This window comes from Rhineura floridana, chromosome 10, assembly GCF_030035675.1.
Source record: "Rhineura floridana isolate rRhiFlo1 chromosome 10, rRhiFlo1.hap2, whole genome shotgun sequence".
Classification (NCBI taxonomy): Eukaryota; Metazoa; Chordata; class Lepidosauria; order Squamata; family Rhineuridae; genus Rhineura; species Rhineura floridana.
This window is the reverse complement of record NC_084489.1, coordinates 47,434,961-47,444,100: the sequence shown is the minus strand read 5'-3', so window position 1 is coordinate 47,444,100 and position 9,140 is coordinate 47,434,961. Positions and strand designations below refer to the sequence as shown.

At 41.5% G+C, this 9,140-nt stretch overlaps 1 protein-coding gene across 1 annotated transcript in view; it reads left to right on the top strand.

Annotated features, from left to right (window-relative positions):
- The first annotated feature begins 1,106 nt into the window (after positions 1-1,106).
- The window catches only part of LOC133365026 (uncharacterized), a 49,143-nt gene continuing 41,109 nt past the window's right edge, over positions 1,107-9,140 (top strand). Inside the window, exon 1 of the mRNA XM_061586219.1 lies at positions 1,107-1,173. The gene's annotated coding sequence lies outside the window, so the exon portion shown is untranslated. The remainder of the gene's footprint in view (positions 1,174-9,140) is intronic.

Here is a 9,140-nt window from a genome sequence, read left to right as displayed (position 1 = left end):
ATTCTGTATATGATGACACCACTGTACATTTTTTAGATTTAGAAATAGCTAAGTGTGGACAACAATTAATAACAAATATGTACAAAAAATCTACAGACAGGAATACGTATTTACATTATGAAAGCTCACATCCAATAACCATGAAAAATAATTTACCATATGGACAATTTCTACGCATTAAAAGAAACTGCAGTGACAAAAAAGATTTTGAAAATCATTCACAGTCCCTTAAACAACAATTAATAAACAGAGGGTACCCAACACAAAAAGTAGAAAATAGTTTCAAAGCAGCCTCACAACAAGATCGCAATATCCTTTTAAAACCACGAACTAAAGAAGTTCCAAAACAAATGCATTGTAGTTTGACTTATAATCATGTCACCAAACAACTACAACATAGCATTAGAAAATATTGGGATATTTTGAGACATGTTCCTGGATGTGCAGCAAAACCAATAATTTCATTCAAAAGAACAAAAAATGTAAAAGAACATATAATCAGGAGTACATATACAGAACATCAAAAAATACAAACAACTATATTTGATGCTACAGTGCCCACAGGACTTCATGCCTGTGGACACTGTAACTATTGTAAATTTACAGAAAAGAAATTATCTTTTACAAACCCTTTAAATCAACAAGAATTTTTTCTACGACATTTTACCACTTGCACAACCACACGAGTGATATACATCATAGAATGGAGTTGCCCCAAATTATATGTAGGACAGACATCAAGATCCTTAAAAACAAGAATAGGAGAACATCTAAGTAACATAAGATGTAAGAGACAGGGATCTTCGTTGGCTGAACATTTTTCAGAGTGTAATCATACAGTAAAAGACTTTAAATTTTGGGGTGTAGAAAAAATACGAAAACAAGACAACAAACTACTCTTAAAAGGGGAAATGTGGTGGATTTTAACTTTACAAACTTTATCCCCTTCAGGCTTGAATGGAGATATAGACTTTCTTCCTCTTTTGTAAACATAAATGAATTGGGAGACGTTCCCTTTTAGAGAAACGCAAGCAAGGGTCAAGGAATACACAAAACAGCTGAGCAATGATTCATATGCAAAACGAAGCCTTTCATAAGAGATCCTCAGATATTAGAATAGTAAGAACAAAGTGAATGACAGTAAGAAAGAGACGTCACTAGGAGAAGTGAAGTGTAAGTAATTTTAAAATGAAAAATATTTTGTCATTAATAATGTTATAATGTGTAAATATATATATATATATATATATATATATATATATATATATATATATATATATATATATATATTTAAAAATGATATGTGTAAATATGTTTATGTCGTAGCCCCTGACGAAGGCTATTAACCAAAGCCGAAACGCGTTGGGCAGTTTTATGAAGAAAAAGTTTTTTTATGAAGAAATAAATAAAAGAAAATACAACAACGTTCATTATTTTTGGTGTATGATATTTATGGTTTTACAGCAAAACCCTCTTTTTCCTCTACTACCAAAGAAATTGATTGGCCTCTCCTTGATTCCTTAGGGCATGAGTCTATACAGAATATGAGTGTGGCCATCTCTTTGCCTCCAATAGGCTTTTGTTAATCTACTGAGATCAAAGCAAATGAATCCCTCTTAGCATGGGAAACCAGAAACGGTGGCATTGCTGCAAGATCTGTCCATTCCAGTAGTTTTAGTGCAAGAGCAGTGCTTCAAGGCTCTGACAGTTGGTGTGGAACGTGCTGCGCAACTGTCAACTGCAACACAAATACACATCCGATATTGTTGCTTAACTTTGAAGCATCAAATAGCTTTTTCTCAGATGTTCACCAGAATATCTGGCACCAGCGCTAGATGCAATGTTCACACTGCAATACCTGTAATGGGAATGGGCACGACTCAGTGGTAGAGCATCTGCTTTGCATGCAATAAGTCACAGGTTCAATCTTTACCATCTCCAGGTAGGGCTGGAACAGTTCTCATTTGAACCCTGGAGGAGCACTGCCAGTCACTGTAGACAATACTAAGCTAGATGGACCAATGGCATGATTCAGTTTAAGGCGGCTTCCTGTGTCCCTGTGTCTTAATGGGACAACATGGAACTGCATGTGGTTCCAGCATGGAAAGTATTCACAAGAAATGCATAGCCCAGCTTGATCTGTGTGGGGGCTATTTGAATGCACAGATCATGCGGATCAGCCTCTAAGCTGCCTTATGAAGGCTTATCCTAAAAGAAGAATAGAAGTAGTGTTGTTGTTGTTGTTGTTATGTGCCTTCAAGTCAACTATGACTTATGGGAACCCTATGAATCAGCGACCTCCAACAGCATCTGTCATGAACCACCCTGTTCAGATCTTGTAAGTTCAGGTCTGTTGCTTCCTTTATGGAATCAATCCATCTCTTGTTTGGCCTTCCTCTTTTTCTATTACCTTCTGTTTTTCCAAGCATTATTATCTTTTCTAATGAATCATGTCTTCTCATGATGTGTCCAAAGTATGATAACCTCAGTTTCATCATTTAAGCTTCTAGTGATAGTTCTGGTTTAATTTGTTCTAACACCCAATTATTTATCTTTTTCTCAGCCCATGGCATGTGCAAAGCTCTCTTCCAACACCACATTTCAAATGAGTTGATTTTTCTCATATCCGCTTTTTACACTGCCCAAATTCCACATCCATACATAGAGATTGGGAATACCATGGTCTGAATGATCCTGACTTTAGTGTTCAGTGATACATCTTTGCATTTGAGGACCTTTTCTAGTTCTCTCATAGCTGCCCTCCCCAGTCCTAGCCTTCTTCTGATTTCTTGACTATTGTTTCCATTTTGGTTAATGACTGTGCCAAGGTATTGATAATCCTTGACAAGTTCAATGTCCCCATTTTCAACTTTGAAGTTACATAAATCTTCTGTTGTCATTACTTTAGTCTTTTTGTCGTTCAGCTGTAGTCCTGCTTTTGTGCTTTCCTCTTTAACTTTCATCAGCATTAATTAAAAGCCAAAATAACATATCATACATAAAATAAAATAAAGGTAAAATAAAACAATAACCATCCCCACACAGCCAAAGAAAGCTTTGGCAGCACACCAATACCACAGCATCAGTGTATCAAATGCAAGGGAAAAAAGATGCAATGAAGGCTCCAGGCAGACCGCACTGGGGAGCATATTCCACAGATGGGAAACCACAACTGAAAAGGCCTTCTTCCTTGTCACCACCCTCAAGCCTCCCCCAGAGGGAGGACCTGGAGAAGGGTCTCAGAAGATCTAAGAGCCTGGATAGGTTCATATTGGGAAAGGCATTCTCAAAGATATTTGGGTCCTGAACCATAAAGAGCCTTATAGGTCAAAACCAGCACTTTGAATTGGGCTTGGAAGCATACAAGCAGCCAGTGTAACTGGAACAGAATTGGTGTTACATGCTCTATTCACCTTGAACCCATCAACAATTGGGCAGCTGCATTCTGCACTGATTGAAGCTTCCAAACTGTTTTCAAAGGCAGCCCCACGTAAACCACATTGCAACAATCCAGCCTTGAGGTTACCAGAGTATAGATTATTGTAGCTAGGTTATTCCTGTCCAGATAGGGTCGCAGCTGGGCCACCAGTCTAAGCTGATGGAAGTCACTCCACACCACTGAGGCTACCTGTGCCTCAAGTGACAGCAATGGGTCCAGGTGAACCCCCAAATAAAGTGTGACTCCACACCCACCAACAGCATCTCAGTCTTGCCTGGATTAAGCATCAGTTTATTGGCCCTCATCCAGTCCATAATCACAACCAAGCATTGATTCAGCACATCCATTGCCTCACCTGCAGAGGATGAAAAGAAGAAATAGAGGATAAGAGTGCCCCTCCAGACAGCAATAATGCGACAACATTGGGGAAGCATCACAGAACAATTGGTAAAGTGGAATGAGGTGTAGGTGGTCCAGTATAAATCCACCACAAATGCACTATGATTGCATCAGTGACATGTTGCAGAACACACACTACTCTCTCCCTAGAAGGGCCTATGGTACTTTGGTGAAATGTGATGATATTTTTTTCCCTTTCATAAGTTCAGCCCTATTTGCTTCTCTCCAACAGAAAGGATGGTTCAACAAGGGACCGAACTAAACAAAGGGGCTCAAAAAACAAAGAAGAAAAGAGCTTTCAAGCCTTTTGCAATAGGCATATTTGGCTTCTATTACAGAATGAAATTCAAATGTGTATCCTCAAATTACAGCTGCTGTTTTTCTGAAGGCATCTGGTTCAGCTGGTGTGCAAAACTGCTAATCTCCCCCCCTTCTTTTCTCTCCCTCTGACAGGAAATTATAATTGCACTTTTGAAAGATGAGAATATATTTGGCATATTGCAAATAAAAGTGATAAAGGGATTAAATAAATGAGGAAAAGTGAACTGAAAGAAAATGCTAATGAGGAGCTATATTCAATATTGCAAACATCTACCTCTTCAAGAATGCCATATGTGGTTGTACATGTTTTTTGATTGGCATATTCAACCCATTTATGCTTTGAAATCAATAGGCTTGTTCCAGAGGAGGTTGTTCAAGGAGGATATTTTTACAACCAAAATCTGAATACATTGTGTGGGAGTCCAAAAAACAGAGGGATGACTGAACAACCAAACCAATGAAATGAAGCAGTCATATAAATAATATTTTCTAGAGGGGTAGCCATGTTAGTCTCTTGCAGTAAAAACAACAAAGAGCCTTGGGGCATCTTAAAGTCGAACACATTTATTGTGGCATAAGCTTTTGTGGATTACAGTCCATTTCACCAGATGTATGAAGTATTATACTTAGTTGGAGGTGCATATGCATGCTTCCTATAGACATCTGGGTGGCCACCAGCCTGATCCTGCAGCAGTTATCTTTGGGAACCTGCAGCAGTTATCTTTGGGAAGGACTAAGAAGAGGATGAGAGGTCTGCTGGATAGGGTAGCCACTTGGTCATTTCCAAAAATTGCACATCATCAAAGAAAGAGGACCCAGATTTGCATATGCTAAATCACATGGATTCCTGCTAATTTTGAGATAATTACTATAGTTTAAATAAGAACACAATTCAGTTCACATAGTGGAGAAGACAGGCCAGGTGACTTGCCTGCCAGCTCAGTCTGTCCTCCAGGTAGTAATTGTTGATGGGCCACTTCAAGGCCCCTCTAGCTCTCTTCTCATGCTTCTGTATTTTGGGCCAGACAGCCCTCTTTCAAACAGGACTGTCAAACAGAGGCCTGGATCAGATCAAAAGGTCCATCTGGTCCAGCATCTTGCTTGCTGCAGTGGCCCACCAGATCCAGGAAGCTCACAACACAGGATATGGAGGCAAAATAGCCCTTTTCTGAACAGCAGTTGGTATTCAGGAGCAAACTGCTTCTGAACATAGACTGCTGTCCAGCACAAAAAAGAATGACATTACTCTATTCATTGGTGTATATCGGGTAGGGAATCTGTGGCCCGCAGACCTCCCTGGCTGGCCTTTGGGATTCCCCCCAAGCCACACAACTCACAGGCCCTGCTCCACACCCTCCCCCAGTTCTTTTACCTGGCTAGAATGTGTCCTTGAATAGTGATACTGCTTGTCTGGATGGAGAGTTCTACACACAGAAACGACCATGGTGTGGCTGGACTGTAGCCTGTACAAAGAGGGGAGTTGCTTCTGTTGCCCCACCCACCACTGGCATGCAGCCCCCAGAAGATTGCCTATGAGGGAATGTGGCCCTCAGGCAGGAGTGTAATCATCCAGAGTCAATGGGTCATAGACCCCTTACTTTTTGTGGAGCAGGGTCCCAGCCAGGTCTGTGCATGAGCCAATGATCATGAAAGGGAAATACATTAGTCACTGAGGAGAGTCCTTGTTCTTCTGTGCTGATTGGAGCCAAACAGAGAGAAAGGAGGTGAGTCAGCCACTGAGAAGACTCTCCTTAGTAGGTAACACACAGCCTCCCCCTTCATGCTGATTGGCTCTTAGAGACATTTGTTGAAGTGGAGTGCGGACTTGTAGATGACATGGACAACAAGGGAGAAAAGGGAAAGTGGAAAGGGGGAGTGGCTGTGAGGCTGTGTCTATTATGAAGCGACTCTGCACTTCTGAATTTGCCCCTACTCTACTGCCCTCAGGCTGAAAAAGTCTATATAAATACTATACATTGAAATCACCCCCCAAAAGAATCATGGGGACTGTAGTTTGTTAAAGGTGCCAGAAATTGTAACTGTGAGGGATACACAATAGCACCTAGGATTCTGTGTGTGTGTGTGTGGGGGGGAGATGTGCTTTCAATATATGGTAACACACTCAGCGTTTCCCCAGCTCTGGTCTTTTTGCACATTGGAGTCCAGAGCTTTGGATCAAGGCATATGACTGGGCACACAGTCCAAGTTATAACTGGTGCAAACCTTAAGTGTTTGACCTAAACTGCTTTTGGCAATGACTCTGCGTCAAATGCCATAGTCCATTTCTAGCTGTGAGCAACTAATGCAGCTATTAGTGGGCTCAGAAGGTGATGTGGATCTCCATCCATATCAAAGGATACATCCAACCAGTTCAGTGAGACCTGGGTGACGATTGCAAATGTCAAAGGGGATCAGGATGCTGGATCACTTTGAATGTGTTTTTGGCAAAACAAGTTAATCTTACTTCGTTTACTGAGGGAGTGGTGGTTGCATTATTGGCTCTAATCCAGGGACACCGGTTTTGGCTTCTATTTCATTTTCAGTGTGCATATTCTGATCTCTGATTGCTGGCTTCATTTTAGTTTGAATGGGAGAAAAAACAAATGAAAAGAGTATTTAAAAGTAGAAGTGAGATAGAGTAGTGAAGGAAAAAAGCCTTAGGGCTATTTCACACAATTGGCTGTGATTTTCCCACAGGGTTCTTGACCATCTCTGGATTCAAGGATAGTTGGGTGAAATGTGATGTATGAAATAGATCTACAGGGATGCCTTTCTGCTATTATTTCCATGATCAATGTAGATCCCCAAAGTGCTTCATTCATGAAAATCACAGCTGCATCTCTGATAAATACCATTTCTCCATTCAGTCTCTGTATCCCAATTTGCTCAGAAAGGATCACATGAAATGTTCTCAGGTATGAATTGTCTCTTAAGTGTGATGAAAAATGTTATAGGGCCTTATCCCAAAGGTATAGACTAAAGGCAAATGATGCTAGATAGACTAAAGAAAAAAGCCCAAGAAGCGTGGGAGTTCATGAAGAGCATATTACAAAAAGCGCAATCGCAAACAATTCCAAAGAGGAAGAAAAACGGAAGACATCGGAAAAAGCCAATGTGGCTACAAGGAAGACTGGTGGAGGAGGTAAAAATAAAAAAGAGCATGTATAAAGAATGGAAGGAAGGACGCATCACCAAGGAAGAGTACCGACGAGCGGCTCGGGCTTGCAGGAATAGCGTAAGGAAAGCTAAAACCCAGAATGAGCTGAGGCTGGCGAGGGAAGCGAGGAACAACAAAAAGGGGTTTTTCAGATATGTTCGAAGCAAGAGAAAGACCAAGGAAACGGTGGGACTGCTGCTCAATGAGGATGGCAAAATGTTGACAAATAACAAGGAAAAGGCAGAACTGCTCAATGCCTATTTTGCCTCCGTTTTCTCCCAAAAAGGGAACAGTGTGCAACCTTGCATCGGTAGCAATCTCAATAAGGGGTCGGGATTGCAGTTCAAGATTGATAAGGAGATAGTCAGGAAATACCTAGTTAACCTAAATGAGTTCAAATCTCCAGGGCCTGATGAACTGCATCCCAGAGTATTGAAGGAACTTGCTGATGTACTTTCGGAACCTCTTGCCATCATCTTTGAGAAATCCTGGAGAACGGGAGAGGAGCCGGAGGATTGGAGACGGGCAAATGTCGTCCCGCTCTTTAAAAAGGGTAAAAAAGAAGATCCGGGGAATTACAGGCCGGTCAGTCTGACTTCAATACCCGGAAAGATATTAGAACAGATAATAAAAGAGTCCATTGGCAACTATCTAGATGACAATGCTGTGATTAGTAGGAGCCAGCATGGGTTTGTCAAGAAAAAATCCTGTCAAACTAATCTCATCTCATTTTTTGATCGGGTCACTGGCTTAGTAGATGGTGGAAATGCCGTAGTTGTCATCTATCTAGATTTCAGCAAAGCGTTTGACAAAGTCCCCCACGACCTTTTGATTAGCAAACTGGTCAAATGCGGACTACATGGAAATACTGTCAGGTGGATTCACAACTGGTTGGAAAACTGTACTCAAAGAGTGGTTGTCGGTGGCTCTGCTTCGGACTGGAAGGAGGTTTCGAGTGGAGTGCCACAGGGTTCTGTCTTGGGGCCGATACTCTTCAACATTTTTATCAATGACTTAGATGATGGGGTGGAGGGAAGCCTTATGAAGTTTGCAGATGATACGAAACTGGGAGGGATAGCTAACACAATGGAAGACAGGAATAAAATCCAAAGGGACCTGGATAGACTAGAAAATTGGGCTGAAATTAATAAAATGACATTCAATAAAGACAAATACAAGATTCTGCATTTAGGCCACAAAAACAAAATGCACGGGTACAGGATGGGAAATACTTGGCTTAGCAGTAGTGCGTGTGAGAAGGACCTTGGAATTGTAGTGGATCGCAAGTTGAACATGACCCAGCAGTGTGATGCTGCGGCAAAAAAGGCAAATGCGGTTTTGGGCTGCATAAACAGAGCTATAGTTTCCAAGTCGAGGGAAGTAATAGTCCCACTATATTCTGCGTTAGTCAGGCCTCATCTGGAATACTGCGTTCAGTTCTGGGCGCCTCATTTTAAGAAAGATATAGACAAGTTAGAGCGGGTTCAGAAGAGGGCGACGAGGATGATAGCCGGTATGGAGAACAAGTCTTATGAGGAAAGGTTGAAGGAACTTGGCATGTTCAGTCTGGTGAAGAGAAGGCTGAGGGGCGACATGATTGCACTCTTTAAGTACCTGAAGGGCTGTCACATAGAGGAGGGTACAGATTTGTTCACTGCTGCCCCAGAGGGTAGGGCTAGGTCTAATGGTTTTAAGTTGCAGGAGCGTAGATTCAGATTGGACATTAGAAGGAACTTCTTGACAGTAAGGGGAGTTCGGCAATGGAACCGACTGCCTAGGGAGGTGGTGGGATCCCCTTCGCTGGATGTCTTCAAGCAGAGGCTG